The sequence below is a fragment of the Odontesthes bonariensis genome, chromosome 8 (assembly GCF_027942865.1).
Source record: "Odontesthes bonariensis isolate fOdoBon6 chromosome 8, fOdoBon6.hap1, whole genome shotgun sequence".
Classification (NCBI taxonomy): domain Eukaryota; kingdom Metazoa; phylum Chordata; class Actinopteri; order Atheriniformes; family Atherinopsidae; genus Odontesthes; species Odontesthes bonariensis.
Window position 1 is genome coordinate 31,202,431 of NC_134513.1, and position 17,819 is coordinate 31,220,249.

At 42.9% G+C, this 17,819-nt stretch overlaps 1 protein-coding gene across 1 annotated transcript in view; it reads left to right on the forward strand.

Annotated features, from left to right (window-relative positions):
* The first annotated feature begins 384 nt into the window (after positions 1–384).
* The window catches only part of gas2l3 (growth arrest-specific 2 like 3), a 41,522-nt gene continuing 24,087 nt past the window's right edge, over positions 385–17,819 (forward strand). Inside the window, exon 1 of the mRNA XM_075472190.1 lies at positions 385–516. The gene's annotated coding sequence lies outside the window, so the exon portion shown is untranslated. The remainder of the gene's footprint in view (positions 517–17,819) is intronic.

The window sequence follows — 17,819 nt, forward strand, 5'->3', positions numbered from 1 at the left end:
AATTGAAAGTTTTATGATTTATGGAAAGGAAAGGAAAAGATCCTTCACAACGTCTATGGCCGTCTCATGGACATACACTTTAGACTGGTGGGCAAAAGGCAATTCAATTCCATTAGACATACAGCCTTTGTTAAAGCAACACAGAAATAAAGACTGCGTGAATAACATGTGGGAAAGAAAGAAAAAAGAAAAACATAGCTTACTTAATTTTTTTTAATGAATGTTTTCAGACTCTGTGGTTGTATCATGTGAATGTGTTTTTATCATCCAGTAAAATGACACTCAGGTGAGCCTGAGAGCCCGCCCCCAGCCGACCCTGCGCTCTAATTGGTTTGTTCGAACAGCGCTGCCCACAAACACACAGCTGCACAAGCAGCGGCGGAGATTGTGAGTAACTCACTCTGGATAACTGAAAGTTCCAGCTCAAGATTTCCACTAGGAAAAACACGTAAAGAAAACCAACTAAAAGTGACCTAGAAGTTCTGCGTTGGAAGCCTTTCATCTATAATATTATCGGTAAGTTTAAAACTGTTCATTTATGCCACAGCGGTGTGAGATCAGGTGAAGTTTGTGCTGGAGTTTTCGCGTGTGATTGCTGATTCTGCCTTAAATCCTTGAGGGTGCCTCGTGGAGGGTTTTCCGTGCAAAAATGCTTAGGGGAACTTTTTTTTTCTTTTTTTTTTTTAAAGATGTTTATGTGTTTTAATACTGAGTCTCAAAAAATATTGAACCGGAAAAACGTTCATTTTGTTTTTTTTTTAGTTAGTAAAGTAAAGTCCTTTGTGATATTTTTAGGTTTGTATAATCGTCACAAACGGGTTTAAATTCATTTAGAGCGTTTGTGGTTGATTTTTCATATATATATATATATATATGTTTAAACTTTTGAGTAAACCGTAAACTTCCCTCTTCGACTGAACTTAAGAAGGGAGCCTAATTTAAAACCAGTTTAGATCCCTTTACCCTTCAGGTTTACTGTTATATAATGCCTATTTAGTTAATTGGCTTTATGTTGCTTCCGTTGAGTATTAAAAAAAAAAACGACCCCGCACATTTCTTTGACTGGCACGTTGGAACAAATAAGAGGATCAGTACTTTACTGGAGCATTTTTAATTGGGAGGGGGTGTCTGGTGTGCTGTTGCATCATTATGAAGTGGTCGGAGTGGCTAAAAGGATCAAGTTAATGTTGTTTATGTGGGTGAACAAGTACGTTAATGCTGGTACTGCTATTTTTGGATCAAAACACACACTGACTGGTGTGTTTCTTCCTGCTGTGCACCTATTGTGACAGGACAATGAAGATGGTTGCTCTGAGATGAAGTCTTGTCCATGTGACACTCCTAGTTTCCTGTTGGAGGAAAAAGGATGAAGTATAAAGGGTCCACAGGTGCTTCCTGCAAAGAGGTGGACAACAGGGAAAGCCCTGTCACGCAATGCACTTCAGATGCTGGTGCTGTTTCTTTACATTCATGTAGCCACCAAGTTTGGTCTTTTTTCATTTTGTAATAATGAGTTAAAGCAATACTATGTAACATTTCTACCTTAAAATAACAGCTTGAAAAAAATTGTGCGGCTAGAATGAGTTTTAATATTACGATTGGCCTGTCTCCTATGCCCTTCGGGGGTCTGAGTTGGAAAAACTGCGCTATGTAACTTTGCTGGACCGGCCCGGGAGCGGCCCGGGAGCTGAGCGGAAGTACTTCGACTTGCTTTCTGGCACACCTTCCGCAAAAACAAATAGACCCCTCTCACGCTCCCAGGTACATTTGATTAATCTTACCTTCTCGGTCGACATAGCTTGCACCTTCTGACTCCTCGCCGGTTCGTCAACAAACGTGAAAGCGAAAAGGTGTTGTATTTACGACAGTGTAACCGTACATTACCTCCAAGCCTGTAGGGGGAGCTCCATAGTGGGATTTTTGAGATTCAATATAAACACAAGAAACTTGTGCTAAAGAAAATAAAATAAAGGACCAGACTCAGTGAATAATTCCCTACACTCCGTATTATATAGATCAATGAGCAGTGCTGACCAACATATCATTGGGGTCATCAGGTGGGAACCTCCTTTCATCAGTGTTTCGTCTAGTTGGGCCCACGACACCTCCAGGAGGCTAGACAATGACCACTGGCGTCCCAGAGTCACCCCCCTAATGCCAGCCAACACTGCCCCTCACACCACAACAACCATAATCTACCTCAGCCTCTCACCAACTGCACACCAGTTACAGCGGGGTGGGGATGCAAACCCTGGTTCGGGTAGGGGAAGAAATAAAAGAGGTAAGAAAAGCAGGATGGGATTCAAACCCTGGTTCGGGTAGGGGTAATGAAAATATAGAGGGTGCCAGAGGTGGAGGCAGGACAAGACACACTAGCAGATTCAGCAGACAAACTCACCTAAATAGTCCTATAATCACTAAAATACCAGCAAAAACAAAGCCATACAACTCACTCTCACCAACTGCACACCAGTCACAGCGGGGTGGGGATGCAAACCCTGGTTCGGGTAGGGGAAGAAATAAAAGAGGTAAGAAAAGCAGGAATGGGATTCAAACCCTGGTTCGGGTAGGGGTAATGAAAATATAGAGGGTGCCAGAGGTGGAGGAAGGACAAGACACACTAGCAGATTCAGCAGACAAACTCACCTAAACAATCCTATAATCACTAACAATGCCAGCAAAAACAAATCCATACAACTCACTCCAAGCCAACTCACCCAAAATGGCCGCCTGGTTTCAAAAGGATCACATGTGCCAAACCCTCCACTTAAATAGCTTGAACTTCTTCTTTGCTTTTTCAAAAGTCTGTTTACCCTAAGTGCCCCCCCTGCTGGGCCCCCAGTTGCTATTGCATCTTCTAATCCAAATCCACTGGCTGGATTTTACTGCTTTATCTGAAACCTCCTGCACTATTTTTCTCACACTCTGTCCACTTACACCCAGCTCCCTCAACAATGAGACAACAGACTTTGCAACAAATCCTCTACATCCTACTTCCACTGGACAGATTCTAACCTTCCATCCTCGCTGCTCTGCTTCTGCCCCCAACTCCACATATCTAAGCTTTTTCCTTTCATATGCTTCCTCTATTAATTCCTCCCAAGGAACAGTCAGCTCTATGAAATAGACTCTCATTCTACTCCTAGACCACAAGACTATATCAGGCCTTAGGTTTGTAGAGGCTATTTCCTGGGGAACAACAAGCTTATTTCCTAAATCTACCTGCATCTCCCAATCACAAGCATCCTCCAAGCTGCCGTGCCTCCTTATCGTCTTTTTAACTTTCTCCCCCTCTTGAACAAACTGAATAGCAACTCTCTGTACCTTGGACCCTCCTAAGTTTACCTGCCTTCGTTTATCTTCAATACCTGCAGCTAAACTTCTTAATACTTGGTCATGTCGCCATGTATACCGGCCTTGTGACAGACTAACCTTACAACCTGACAAAATATGCTTTAGAGTTGCAGTACCTGAACAACATAACGGGTCTCCATTTACCCAGAGTTTTAGGTTCTGGGGAGTTGGCAATACATCATATGTTGCCCCTATCAAAAATCTAATACTCCTTTCCTCCATACTCCACAGTTCTTTCCAACTAAGCACTGGAAATGCTGCTAGGTGTATTGCATTTCCGGTGCGAGAGAACTACAAACATGTCCGCTATCGACGAACATCCAGTCTTCAATACAACTCAATGGGATTTACAAAATGTCAAATAAAACACGACAGAAGCAACTTTTCGCTACGAAATTTGATATGGATTACCAGTGCACACCAGTAACCACTCCGGTGAGTTGATGATTTTGAAAACGGACGTTTATTGTGCTTTTACGGACCTTTTAAGACATGCACATGACTAGCCGTTCTGAAGCAGGTTGAGAAGAATCAAAATTAGGCAAATAACGGGGGACAGCAGTAAACATCAAAAAAGCGGTGAGGGGAGTTCTAAAACATTGCAGAAAAGAGGCTTAATGTTGAAAATACCGGAGTTCCCCTTTAATCTTATCACTACGTTTTACAGAGACGTTGGCTTCTACCAATTTGAGTTCAGATTACAATTGTTTGTCATGTTAATGTTGTCCGTATTCTGTTTCTGCTGATGAAATCCTGTTTGTTAGTCAACACATTCTTCTACATCATTACCTGAATACTGTCCACAGGGAAGTTGGACTCACAGGTATAACATTTCAAGAGACTGTATCGTCATTCCAGTACATGAGGGACATGGAAGGGAATAAAACTAAGTAACAAACAGCTGAGCAGATTAAACACAATAAATGAATAAAAGAAGTAGGGTGAAAAAATTTTTTTATTTATTTATTTATATATATATTTTTTTTTTCTTGGATGTTTGGTCTCCTACATCTCAGAACTAACAAACTGATTAAAGTACGTGATGGAAGAAAATACTATGAATTATGATATGGGGTCAGTTAAAGTGACTTATGAATTATAAACTGATCCCTGGAGCTTCACATGTTGTTTAATTTATTTTGTTTTTAATTTAAGCTTGTGGAGACCAAAACGGAGCTAAACCAGTTTAAATCTCTGTTTATCAGTGTTGCGTCATTGATTCAGGATCTTATCAATTCCTACCTTTGACTGGTTTTAAGAAAAAGGTCTAATGTTGAGAAAACTAATTTGATTTTGAACATTCAAATAAAAAAAAAAAACTTTTAGTTTTTGTATTGATAGGAAACCTCATAGAAACCATCAGCTGTTTATGGATGGAGAGGTATCCTTTTATTCGTAAAATGGCAGCCAATCAAGACCTGCTTATATGTTCACCGAAGGATTAATAAGACTTGAAACTTTCCAGGTGTGCCTTAATTTCTTATCAGTTCCTGTTTGGAATTGAGTTTCGACCAACCCAAGTGTTTACAGTTTGTGTCAACCAGTCTGCAACCAATTGGTTAGGGAGGAGGAAAAAATAAATAATAGAAGTTGATAGTTGATCCATTAAAGCTGCTGCCTTTTCAACTATTAGGAATTACAGTGTCTGATATCCTGTGAAGCTTTGATTGTGGATACCTCGGGTCACAAATTCTCAGTGTTAGTTTTTAAACTTTTTTTGGAGTCCATATGACTTTTGGTTTTCAATTTCAAGCCTGACGTTGGTGATGGATGACATTTTATTTCCATTGTCCTTCAGTCTGCTCTTCTTCCAGATTAGAGGCAGTACACTATCTTATTGTGTTTGAGACAAAGCTGCCACTAACCAGCTCTTACTCTTAATAAATGAGCTCTCACAAGAGGAGCATCTTCATTTCAGCTATCTTCATAATCACCATCTGCTTGATCTTTGGCATCAGGCCTCACGTTTTAGGCCTGCCAAGGCTTAAAGTTAATATATACACACACACACACTCACCCTGAACACCCCCATTCTCTTCCAGTAAGCTGGATCCTAAATAAATGAGGGGTAATCCAAGATTTCATTATCATCTCCATTGTGTCTGCACACGCTGCATAGCGGCCCATATGTGCCCTTGCGCATTTTTAACTCATTAAAGCTCCTTTGTCTCATCTGTGCGTGGAACCTGTAAATGATTGAATACCAGAAGTGACATCATGAATTATTCATGTCATGTTTCTTAAATCGTACACTTGCAGAATATTTAGAAGGGAATGTATCTTATGATGTGCAAATTGTTATAGATTTAAAGTTAATTTTTAATTTCCTTCATCTGTGTTCAGTCGTTCCACTAAAGTGGAAGTTGCAAATGTATTTGAATGTTATCTGAGGTCTGTTAAAAGGTCATGCTGTTGAACATCATACAGAATTCTCTGAACACATTAGGCTGAAATTAACTCATGGTCATGTGGACTATCAGTTGCTGTTGATAAGCGCATGTCATGGTTTTTATGAACAAAGGTCAACTGTAGTCGGAATTCAGCTGTAGGCCTGTAAAAGTAAAATATGTCGGCTTTGTGCTCTAAAATTTTGGAATGAAACATTTGTTGTAATTCTCTCTCAGCCAGCGATATCAGGATTTGTTTCTGTTCTTTGTCCTTGTTTTGTGAAAACACATTTCATCTTTTTGTCAACTTTCTTTCTGATCACTGGAGTCTTCAGTGTCTCAGGTGCTGTTTATACATACCTGGGTATTTTGATAAACGCATATTTTCTAACCTTCGTTTGCAAAAATAACTAGGTACACACAGCCCCGGTTTTTAAAAAAAACACGTCTATATTGATCAGCATAAATACGCTATCAAGAGCTGTTAAATTACGCCAAGCCTGACGGTGGCAGTGTTAGAACAATGAGAATTCCACACAAGCCAATCAGAAGCCTAATAGAGAACCGCTGACAGGAAGAACTTCCGGATCCTTTTCAAGAAGAAAGTATGGCGCCAGGCTCATGTGTGTGGACTGACAGCGAGACTGAGTTACTTTTAAACGTTGCGCTGGACTATAAAACCACTAAAGCCCTGAAAAATGTCGATACACTGTATGACTTTAATTTTCAAAAGCATACAAGCGAGTATAGCTCTTAAAAACAGAAATGCTGCTATTACTTGTACCTCCATGCTTGCCAGATAAACAATGGACGGCGGTCTTTTACCGCGGATATTGCCCAAAACTCAGTTTTTGTCTCTTTCAACCAGTTTATACACAAACGCTTAACAGAGTTTTTAAAAAATCTCCACTTTTGCCGGAGTTTTTTTTATGCCTCATTTTCGGAGGAAAAAACTCTGTTTGTGTATAAACGAAAGGCACAAACGAAGGGAAAGGTCTTCGTTTATCAAAATACCCAGGTATGTATAAACAGCACCTCAGTGCCGTAGCGTTAAGTCTAATTTAGATGAAAGATGCCCCAGTTTTTAAGACTCCTTTACAAGGATTTCTCTGTGGTAAACAAACCGCTTATTAGGGTGAGCTCAACGACACCTCGGCCGTCCATATCTCCTTGACCTGACGCTGGTGAGGTGTTAGTTGGGGGCGACCTAACAGTTTGGGCAACGGAGGCTTATCTGAAGTTACCTTGATAGAACTTGTAACATGGCAACGCAACGGCAGCTGGGTAGATGTCACGGTTTCCTTCCAGGGATATTCTTCAGTACACAGTTTATTGTACCTGTTCATGAATGTGATGTTCTGCTGTGTAAAACCCGTTGAAATGGCAGCAACGGGAAAAACCAACGATCACCTTTGTCTGACAGTTGCTCAGGTGTTTCAAAAGGCCAGTGACTGAAGGGATGATGTCATTTTGTGTGTGTGTGTCCAGCAGAAACGGCTCATAGTGGGCATCTTGCCAGGCCTGGTGCATCTCAAAGCATCCAGCGTCTCTGTGGACCGCTGCTGATTGACTAAGCCAGCTGACTGACTCCTGACTTTGTGCAGGGATGAAATTCAAAAAGGAGGAGAACAGCAACTGTGAAAGTAGAAAATGTCTGTTTGAAGTGATGGTTCAGGCTTTGCAGCTGGTGAATTCTTTAGCCATTCTGGAATCATTAGATGGTAGTTCTCTACAGTCAGGCTGTGGATCAGGGTAGTGAATTCTCCAAAATGTAGGTTATTGGGACATAGTGAAGTTTAAATATGGCCTCTTCATGTTTCAAAGCAAACGGCTCATGATTATGTCACTCATGAGTCATTTTTGTTTTTCCTCCTCTACTATATGGAAGCTTAAAGCTGCCGTCGGCAACTTTTTTTTAGTCATATTAGCTTGAACTGTCATGGGATTCTGGAAGTAGAATATTAAATAGGCTGTTTAGGAAAAATCCCGAATTCTGTAGCTCCCTCTGAAGCCTGTAATCGCGCTTGCAAAAATCGAGCGTTCCCGGCTGTTTTTAACCAATCACGTTAGGTTTATTATTGATCTATTATCTGAGCAGAACAGTCACCAACCACGTCTTCCATGCTGAGCGTGAGTCTGCCCCCAGCTTGTGTGCGCGCACACTGGTGTGAACTCACATGCACAACCTTGTCCACAGAGGGGGAGGGACCTCAAAGTTGTATCAGTTCGAATTTTCCGACTTTGGACTCGGAATTTTGAAAACCTGCCGACGGCAGCTTTAATCATGTTCTGTTTCAAATGTGGAAATATGGTTAAATGTGACAAAGCCAGAGGTTTTTCATGAGGTTTGCATTAACAGAAAAACTTTTTTCTACAGTCTCTGGCTTTATTTACTTAATCAATAATTGAATTTGATATTTTACCCGAAGACAGAAAATAGTATTTTTCTACCTACAAGGCAATTCTCAAATAGTGTTAGCAGAAAACTTATCTCAGCATGGTGTGCAATGTGTCCTTTAAAAGAGAAATGGCAGCAGATGAACATTATCTGAAAGTGATGACCCTAAGAAATTGGTGAAAATCCAGTAAAGACCTGACACAGGACCTGAGAGATGCATCTGGACCTTCAGCTGATCTACTGTTGGCCCAAGCCTCATCAGAAATGGTCTCCATGGAAGGGTGGCTGTCAAGAAACCATTCTTAAGCAAGGGAAACAAGGAGAAAAGGCTGAGCTATGCCAAATGACGCAAGAAGTGGACTGAAAATCAGTAGCAACAGGTCTTATGGAGGGATGAATCCTCCCCAGAGCCCGGACCTCAACATTATTGAAGTGGTGTGGGATCATCTTGACAGAGAACGGAACAAAAGGCAGCCAACATCCAAAGAAGAGCTTTGGGATGTCCTTCAAGAAGCTTGGAGAACTATTCCTGAAGGAAGGATGAGGAGATGTTCTTAACTAGTGATGCTCCGATCGATTGGCTGCTGATCATGATCGGCCGATAATGCCCAAAAATAGCCTGATCGGAAAAATATGCCGATCAAAAAACCGATCACGTGACGTAAATTACTAGCGACCACTTTCTAATGTGGTACATGACGTGTGTACAGAACCGAACAGGCAAAACCTCTACAGTGCATCTCGACAACATGACCTCTCCTGTCTGGAATTTCTTCAAAGTGTGTCAGAAAGATGTGAAACTTACTGCGGTCACGCCATCTGCGCTTCGGAGAGGCACGGTCGCGCTAGCTACACTTGAAAAGTGCACCCCGTAAACTCAGAAATCTATATCGAAGTTGATTTTTCATTTGTTGGAATACATACACCTGTCATTACTTGGTTTTTTTTTTTTTTTTTTACTACATTTTTTTAATGATAAAAACAAAATGATAGAACAAAATTATTGAAGCATATTCAGAATCAAACTCATTTCTGCATAGTCAGATTTGAAAACTTCATTTAGAACCAAATCAAAATGTTCTCTGCCGACTCCACCAGATTCTTGTTCTACATGTCCCCAGCTACCTCTGTGGTGATTTTCAAGTCATTTCACTGCATCATTGTTTAATAATCTGATGTTTAAATCATACCCAATGGATGATGTATATGGGCAGATTAAAGGGATAGTTCGGGATATTTGACATGGATCTGTATGGCATCACCATAACCAGTGTCGTGCATTCAAACTGACTTACCCCCGACAGTGTCCTGTGAGCCGAGTTTTTGTCCAGTGTTGGTCAAGGCGAAAGTAGTCCGGCTTGTTTGCTGGGGTCAAGAAATTAGCGCGTTTTTCTTCCCAAAACAGTACGTGTGCTAAAGAGTGATTTATTTCATCACAAAAACCGAAGCCGGCAAAAGTCACTCCTCGTTATCACTTGGGCCCTATACTGTCTCTCATTGTGTATCAGTGCGCACGTCATTCTGACCGCGAGCTGTGCGCACGAGTTCAGTTTGTTTACTGCTCGGGAAGATGTCTGACAACGAGAGCGACGAGGAACATATTGACTTCCGTTCAGAGCCAATTGGGTATCTTTATGAACCCGTTTATACTGAGGAGGAAGTTTGCCAAATGGACTTAGATCGGGCAGAAAGAGAGAGGGTGGACAGAGAAGTGATGGAAACAGAAGCTGGAGCCACTGCTGGAGCTGCGATACCCAGGGTGGCCGACAAATCCTGGTGCACTTGTTTGAAGTGCGAAGTAATGCAGACAGAGGTGGAATGTTACTGCTGCCACGAGTGGGATTTAGTTATGCCCCAGATACAAAACCTTTCCATAGATGAGGATGTCGGCGGCCGCGGGACAGCTGCTGCCTGCATCACAAATAACGGTGACTTCCCTGCACTCCTGAATGCAGGCGTCTTGAGAACTTTTTTCCATGTTCCCAAGATCAACTGGAAGAGGCGTCCCAGACCAGCTGGACCCGATGGCCAGTTGTCTGCAGAGTAAGTGTTGAGCACTGCCAAAGAACAGAAAGACTCGTGCGCACAGCTCGCGGTCAGAATGACGTGCGCACTGATACACAATGAGACAGTATAGGGCCCAAGTGATAACGAGGAGTGACTTTTGCCGGCTTCGGTTTTTGTGATGAAATAAATCACTCTTTAGCACACGTACTGTTTTGGGAAGAAAAACGCGCTAATTTCTTGACCCCAGCAAACAAGCCGGACTACTTTCGCCTTGACCAACACTGGACAAAAACTCGGCTCACAGGACACTGTCGGGGGTAAGTCAGTTTGAATGCACGACACTGGTTATGGTGATGCCATACAGATCCATGTCAAATATCCCGAACTATCCCTTTAAAATATTAATAGAAAATAAAAAAAAACAATTGTTTTCTGCAAACTCCACCAGATTCTTGTTCTACATGTCCCCAGCTACCTCTGGTGGTTTAATTTCTATAAATGGTGCACTCTCTGCTAGATGAAAGGCATGGAAATGTCCGATTCCTTCCGTGATCGGCAATCGGGCAGATCATGATTTTGGTGATTGGTGATCGGTCCAAAAAATGCTGATCGGAGCATCACTATTCTTAACAGTTGACCCAACATGTTTTGGTTAAGAATAACACTACTTGTACCTTTTTGCTCGTGCGTTAACTCTAAGGATGATTTTGTGTCTGCAGAATGAGGTTTACTTCATACCAATGGATCTGGGATCAGCATGGGCAGTTTCATCTGCTGTTCCAAACTGAGAAGCGTAGGGTAGCCAGCCTAATCCTGAGTCAGCAGTAAGGGGCTTTGATATCCCAGCACGACCCAGTGACGTATAGTGAGCTGTAGATTAGCATCAACAGATCAAAATTGGATTGGCAGGTGGCTTCCACTCATACAAGCCTTTAAGATGGGCTTTACTCAGTCCGTCTCACCTCCAAGGAGAGACGGTTCCAACGAGGGAAAGAGGGTCGGGTCTGAAAGATGCTTTAATCCTGCTCGGAAGGGAATGGGATTTTATGATGACAAAACACGATTAGCAAGCTTGTATAGCCCTCAGGGTGCTGAATGGCTTTAAAAAGTTTGAAAATGCACGGGCTCAGTTCAATGACAGGCCATTGACATATTTACTTTCTTCATTCTCCTCGAATGAATGAATTTCCTTCAGGACACAATTCAGCCAGGCCCCATCTGTAATGAAAAGGAGGAGGCCAGGCTCTAAATGAAACCCTCCTCTGACGGGGTAATTAAGTCCAGACACAAAGGGCTCAGCAGGAAGGAGTCTAATAGAGGAGGAGTTGATATTCTCCTGGGAGTAGTCGGGTCCAGCAGAACCCCTTTGGATTGAAGAGAAGGGGAAGGGGCGCAGGGGGTTTACTGACCCCGGGTGCTGGCCCACAGCCACATCATACTGGGGATATTACTTACTATTCTGTCTGCTCAGTTTTTATTTATTGATTTTATTTTTTTCCCCCTCAATGTAGTAAAAAGCCTGAAAAAGGGCATTGCTTTCACAATAAACCTTTTGGAGATGAATGCAGAAATTGATTTAAAAAAAAAATATATATGTATAATTTCCTTGAAACCCTCCCTGGAGAAGCTTCACATGGCTGACTCTAGTTTTATGTTTATTCACGCTTTTACCCCCAATAAACCATGCAGTGGAAAATCAAAAGGACACCACCATCTGACAATTCTCCTTTTAACTCGTTGCATAATGTGTTCTCATTTCTTCTTTTGCACTTATGCACAGAGCGCTGCAGGCTAGATGCCTGCGCCACGTGCTGTGTGTTGTGGTGACGGAGCGTCGTGGAGTTGGATGCGCTCTGCTGTCTCGAATAGTGCTGATCCTCTTAAATGATTATTGGCTGCGACCAGAGAGCGTGGGGAACACGCGGTCCGATATCCCACCCCCACCTGCAGCAACACGCACAGAGCCGCACCATCTATGTTTAGTTCCTGTTACAAGGAAGTTCAGGCTAGATCCCGTTCCTTTAATAGACTCAGTCTGTTCTACTGTTTATTTGAAACTTGACAAAGATAGTCCCCTTAATTTATTCAGAGCCTTTTCTTGGTAAGAGGTGGCTTGTTTGTTGAGCGTTATACAAAGAAAACGGGTCTTTTTGTAAAGAAAGTTTGGCCACTTAGTTTTAGATTTATACATCTGAATATATCATTGTGAAACTGCATGAACACACACTGCCTTTTTTTCTTTTTTTTTTTATATCAACAAACAGCCTTTTGAATGTAACATTTAAATTGGGGTGAGTAGAGTTAATTTATTCTGGAAATGGAAGCTTTAAACCTGCAACAAAGCAGTTTATTTTACTTGCAACATCCCATACAGATGAAATGACCCAAACCTGATTGTGGTCTGTTGTGTACCAGGTTTCTGTAACATATCCTAATGTGGCGTCAGATATGTGACATCTTAATTTTGACATATCTTCTTTCCAAAGAAACCGTTTTGATCACATTTATTTATTTTTTTTTTTCAAACTCCACATCCACAGGGAAAAATCATCAGTTGTGTCTGTTAGGACAGAGCCGATAGGACGATGTAAGTTGGTAGATTGGCATCCTTAAAGATGCTTTTTGTTTTTCTGGTTAATCCCTTATTATTACCTCCGCCAAGGAGGTTATGTGATCGCCCGAGTCTGTTGGTTTGTCTGGATGTTTGTCTGTTCGTGCTGCAATCTTGCGACCTGCCACAAGGTGGTGGGGCTTGGTTGTTTCGTTGTCGTTGAGGGAGGGGTAGGAGGGGGTGCGCAGGGGGAAAGCTAACACTAACTGCGCAGGGAGGAAGGTAAACACAAATGGAAGCCGTCTTTGCCGTTTCTGAGAAGTCGCATTTGAAAGATAGCATCTTAACTTTGAAAACCTTTTCAATCGGAACACGAGCCAGCTGAATCTATGCACAACTTTAAGCAGACGCATCGCTTTCTCTCGGACGTGGTGGATTACGACGTTAATCGTTTCAGACCATTCACTACAATATATGGGTGGATTAAAAAAAAATGCGCTTATAAAACAAAGCTTCCTTGGCGGAGGTCTGCACTCTGAGTTCATTTCTAGTTGAAGTTTTTTACACTCATGACAGTGACATCTTTGGTAGACCGTTTAGCTTGTTGTGTAGTACTTGATAACCTTCTATTCTTGCCAGTGTAATCACAAACTAGGGCTGGGCAACGATTTAAAATTTTTTATCTAATTAATCACATGATTTCCCTGATTAATCGCATTTGTACGCAAAATCCAAAAATTAATTCAGAAGTACTGTATAGCTTTTAGCATTTAGTTTTATTCTAAATGTACTGCCATATGAAAAAGTGCCATGACATTTGTTGTGGAAACACACTTTTAACATCAGCATTTTTATGTAGAAGCCCGCTCCACTGTCTGTTTCGTTGAATGACTTGCTGGTATCAATTGTGTGTTTTGCCTTTAAAGCAATACTATGTAACTTTCTACCTTAAAATAACAGCTTGAAAAAAATTGTGCGGCTAGAATGAGTTTTAATATTACGATTGGCCTGTCTCCTATGCCCTTCGGGGGTCTGAGTTGGAAAAACTGCACTATGTAACTTTGCTGGACTGGCCCGGGAGCGGCCCGGGAGCTGAGCGGAAGTACTTCGACTTGCTTTCTGGCACACCTACCGCAAAAACAAATAGACCCCTCTCACGCTCCCAGGTACATTTGATTAATCTTACCTTCTCGGTCGACATAGCTTGCACCTTCTGACTCCTCGCCGGTTCGTCAACAAACGTGAAAGCGAAAGGGTGTTGTATTTACGACAGTGTAACCGTACATTACCTCCAAGCCTGTAGGGGGAGCTCCATAATGGGCTTTTTGAGAAGTTACATTGTATTGCTTTAAGTGATATTTAAAAAAAAAAAATAAAAAAAAAAAATTTATTTTGAAATACGTACTTTTATGTTTAAACAAGTAAAACAGGAAGTAGCTCCGTGAGCTTCACACAGAGACCGAGGAGCACCTGTAACGGTGATGTTACCTGCTAGTTTATTTTTATTTTATTACTCCATGCTTCAAGGTTCAAGATAGTTTTATTTGTCTCATACACAGTACAATGTGCAGTGAAGTTCTTCCTTGTCCTGCTACCAATAAAAAATTCAAATTAAATATGAATAAAAAAAATATATATATACATAAAATAAGAAAAAATGTATTAGGTATCTGAAATGTACAGTATTTACGGATAGAAGTGGAGTCCAGTTTAACGTTCCCTGTTGAGCAGACTACTTTCCTAAGGGCCAAGAGGTCCTGTTTTTTTCATGTGATGATGCTCCCACTCAAGATGCTCTCAATGGTGCAGGTGTAAAAGTTCCTGAGCACCTTGAGGGGGAGCCTAAAGTCTCTGAGGCATCTAATGCCCCTTTTCCACCGCCAAGCTAGCCCTACTCTACTCGGTTCGATATAGCCCAACACTACACGACACGACACCAGTAACATTTCCTTTTCCAACCAAACTGTGGCCTGGAAGTGGGCGGACGTCGGTTTCAGGTGACTACAAAGTGTCACGCCGCGGTTAGTCAAAATTTAACACAACGATGGAGTGTAATGTGTAGTGCAGTTGACAGTTCATATTGTTTAGTTAAACCAAGCTCTTTATTAAAAAAGACAGTACAAAAGTAAACAGCAGGAGTAGTCTCAGATACAGGCGATGCCAGTGTTGGTGCCGGTGGAATGCAGATAGCAGCTGTTGCCTCAGCTGCAGATTGCGATGCCAGTGTCGGTTCTGAAGCTGCGGGATTGGAGGAGCTTCGCTGACCTCAGCAACCGAACACTCATCGGTTGAACAAACCGAGTCTTGAGGGGGGGGGGGGGAAAAAAGTGTGAACATACGAAACGCATACACGTAACCGCATAGGTGAGACACAGCGTTGTTTGCTAGCTCACTCAGAACAACTTACATGAGACACATGTGTGACGTTTTACACAAGTTAAAGACTGAACATGTATTTGTTACGATATAAAACATGCATTTGTGAAGATATAAGCGTTGCACCAAGGGGATAAGAACAACACTTACCATTTTCCATCGCCTCCAACAAAGACGTCGCCAAATCCACGCCGTTCGCCTGGCGGTGACCGTAAATGCCGTCCATTTGGTCAAACCACTTCCATGTCTTTCGGTTTGACCCACTCCGGCTGTTGTGGTCCTTTACCTGCCGGTAATCACTCTTTAGCTTGTCTCGGCACTGCTGAGAATTCCGGTGATAGCCATGGCTAGCCATCAGCTTGGCTATATCCTGGAACACCTTCTCATTTCGTGTTGCTCCGTCCAGTTCCTTCTGTATGCGGTCAGAGAGTCTCTATTATGAGGAGAGGGAAAACTGGCGGCTATTTCCGGGTGGTACTGCACTCTAGGGGCGCCAACGAAGCAGTGCAGAGCACGCCGAACTCTATGGTGGTACTATGAAATCCACCTTAGATGCAGCCATTGCTTTTGATAGAATTTTTTTTATATTTTTTCATTTAAATTTTCCTAAAGGCAGGATAAATTATCCTTTCAAACGGCACTTGGTTTGATTTTTTTTTTTTTTTTTTTTAGACTCACTAGATTTGTTTAAAATACACATTTATTGTCAGTATTGCATCCCGAGTGACGTCACGCATGTGGCATCACTTTACGGCATGGTCAGTCCTAGCGCTGAGCTAGCAGAGAGGTGTTAGCTCACAATAGTTACAGATTTCAGCACAGCCCTTTTACATACTCTCTGACTAGCCTCTGGTTTAGCTTTGGTTGTTGTTAGCGGCACCAGGTTAGCACTCTGGCACAGTGGACGAGTGCCGTAAAGCAGCCGGTCGTAATCAGCCGTGCGTTATTCAGATTCCGTTAGCTAGATGCTAGCGGATACTGACTCGCAAATGCCAGACCTGTAAGAAAACAGAAAGCTATAACTCCCAGGTTATTGTACTTTCGATATAAATTCACATCCCTCTGTCAGAAATCACAGTATTATTTTCAGGTTTCAGCCGCTAGCGGGGATATTTTTTGAGTTATTAGCGCCAGCCCTATGGAAAATGGTCATTCTGCACTCGCTCGCCAGCGCCCCCAGAGAAAATCAACTGAACTGCAGCCAAATTTTTTATAATGGGGCGAATAGGAAGTGGAACGGCTGTCTGTAAAAGGGCTGTGATGCGGTCCTCAGCCACCACACACCGAAAGGTCTGCACCTCGCTCACTGTCCATGGGTTGGCTTTCCTTCTCTGTTCTTCCATCTTTGCAATTCTGTTTATTCTCTGTTGCTCTCGCAGGTGTGTTTTCATACGGCGAGTGATTATTAAAAGCTCCCCGAGCTTCGTTGCGTGTATGACTTAATTTCACCTGACCAATCAGTGGACAGCACTGATCACGTGACGTTTTAGCACCGACAAGTACCGACTAGACCCACCTCTGAAGCAGGTACTAGTCGGGGCTAAAAATTGTAACGGGTCCCACCTTCAACCCGCGGTGGAAAAGCTCCCAATCAGGGTAGAGTGGGACCGTGTAGAGCTGTGTTGGTACAAAAATGTTCGGTGGAAAAGGGGCATAAGATGGAACAGAAGCTGCCTGGCCTTTTTAACAGTCCTGTTAACGTGCAGTGACCAGGACAGGTCCTGTGTGATGGTCACACCGAGGTATTTGAAGCTCTCCACCTCAGACCCGCCGATGCAGAGTGAACGGATGTCACTCTGCTGCTTCCTTCTGTATTCCAGCTGTCCACCATCGGCTCCTTAGTTTTGCTGGCGTTCAGCAGGTTATTCTCCTGGCACCAGCTCTCCAGATGGATGACCTCCATCCTGTAGGCCTCCTGCTTATTATGGGAGATTAACCCCACGATGGCTGTGTCGTCGGCAAACTTGATGATGACATTGCTGTCTGATGTGGACACACAGTTATGTGTCTCCACAGCGCCTCCTCTCCTCCAGCTGGGAGCGCAGCTTCTTGTCTGCTGTCCGTCTCGAAGCGTGCAAAGAAGTTGTTGAGCTCATCAGCCATGGAAGTGTCGGCTCTCATCGCGGTTGTGTGTGTTGCTCTGTAGTCCCTGATAGTACGTAGTCCCTGCCACAGCGCCCTGGTTTTGCTCCCCTCCATCTGCAGCTCCAGTCTCGCGGCGTTTAGCCTCGTTCACCGTTCTCCGGACAGCGTAGGTGGCTGCCCTGTATGGCGTCATGTTTCCAGAGACGAGTCCAGAGTTGTAGGCAGCAGTGCGGTGAATAAAACAGCGCGTCGCGGACAGTTTTATTCACCCACGGCTTCTGATTTGGAAAAGTTCTGATGGTGGCTATTGGTGTTGTGTCTTCCACCATTTTCCCAATAAATCCCACAACTGCTTCTGTGAACTCGTTGATGTCACCGCCCGAACTGCGCTGGAACATCTCCCAGTCCACTGAATCAGAGCAGCTTCTGACTGATCAGTGTCACTTCTCTGACTGCAGGAGATTCCTGCTTCAGCCGGTGTTTATATTTCAGCTTGAGGAAAACGGCACTGTGGTCCGAAAGGCCAAATGGAGGCAGAGACTTGGCCTTGTAACCATCCTTGAAAGGAGAGTAACAGTGGTCCAAAGTCTTCTCTCCTCTGGTGGGACAGTCGATGTGCTGTTTAAACTCCGGTATCACCTTCCTCAGGTTGGCACGGTTA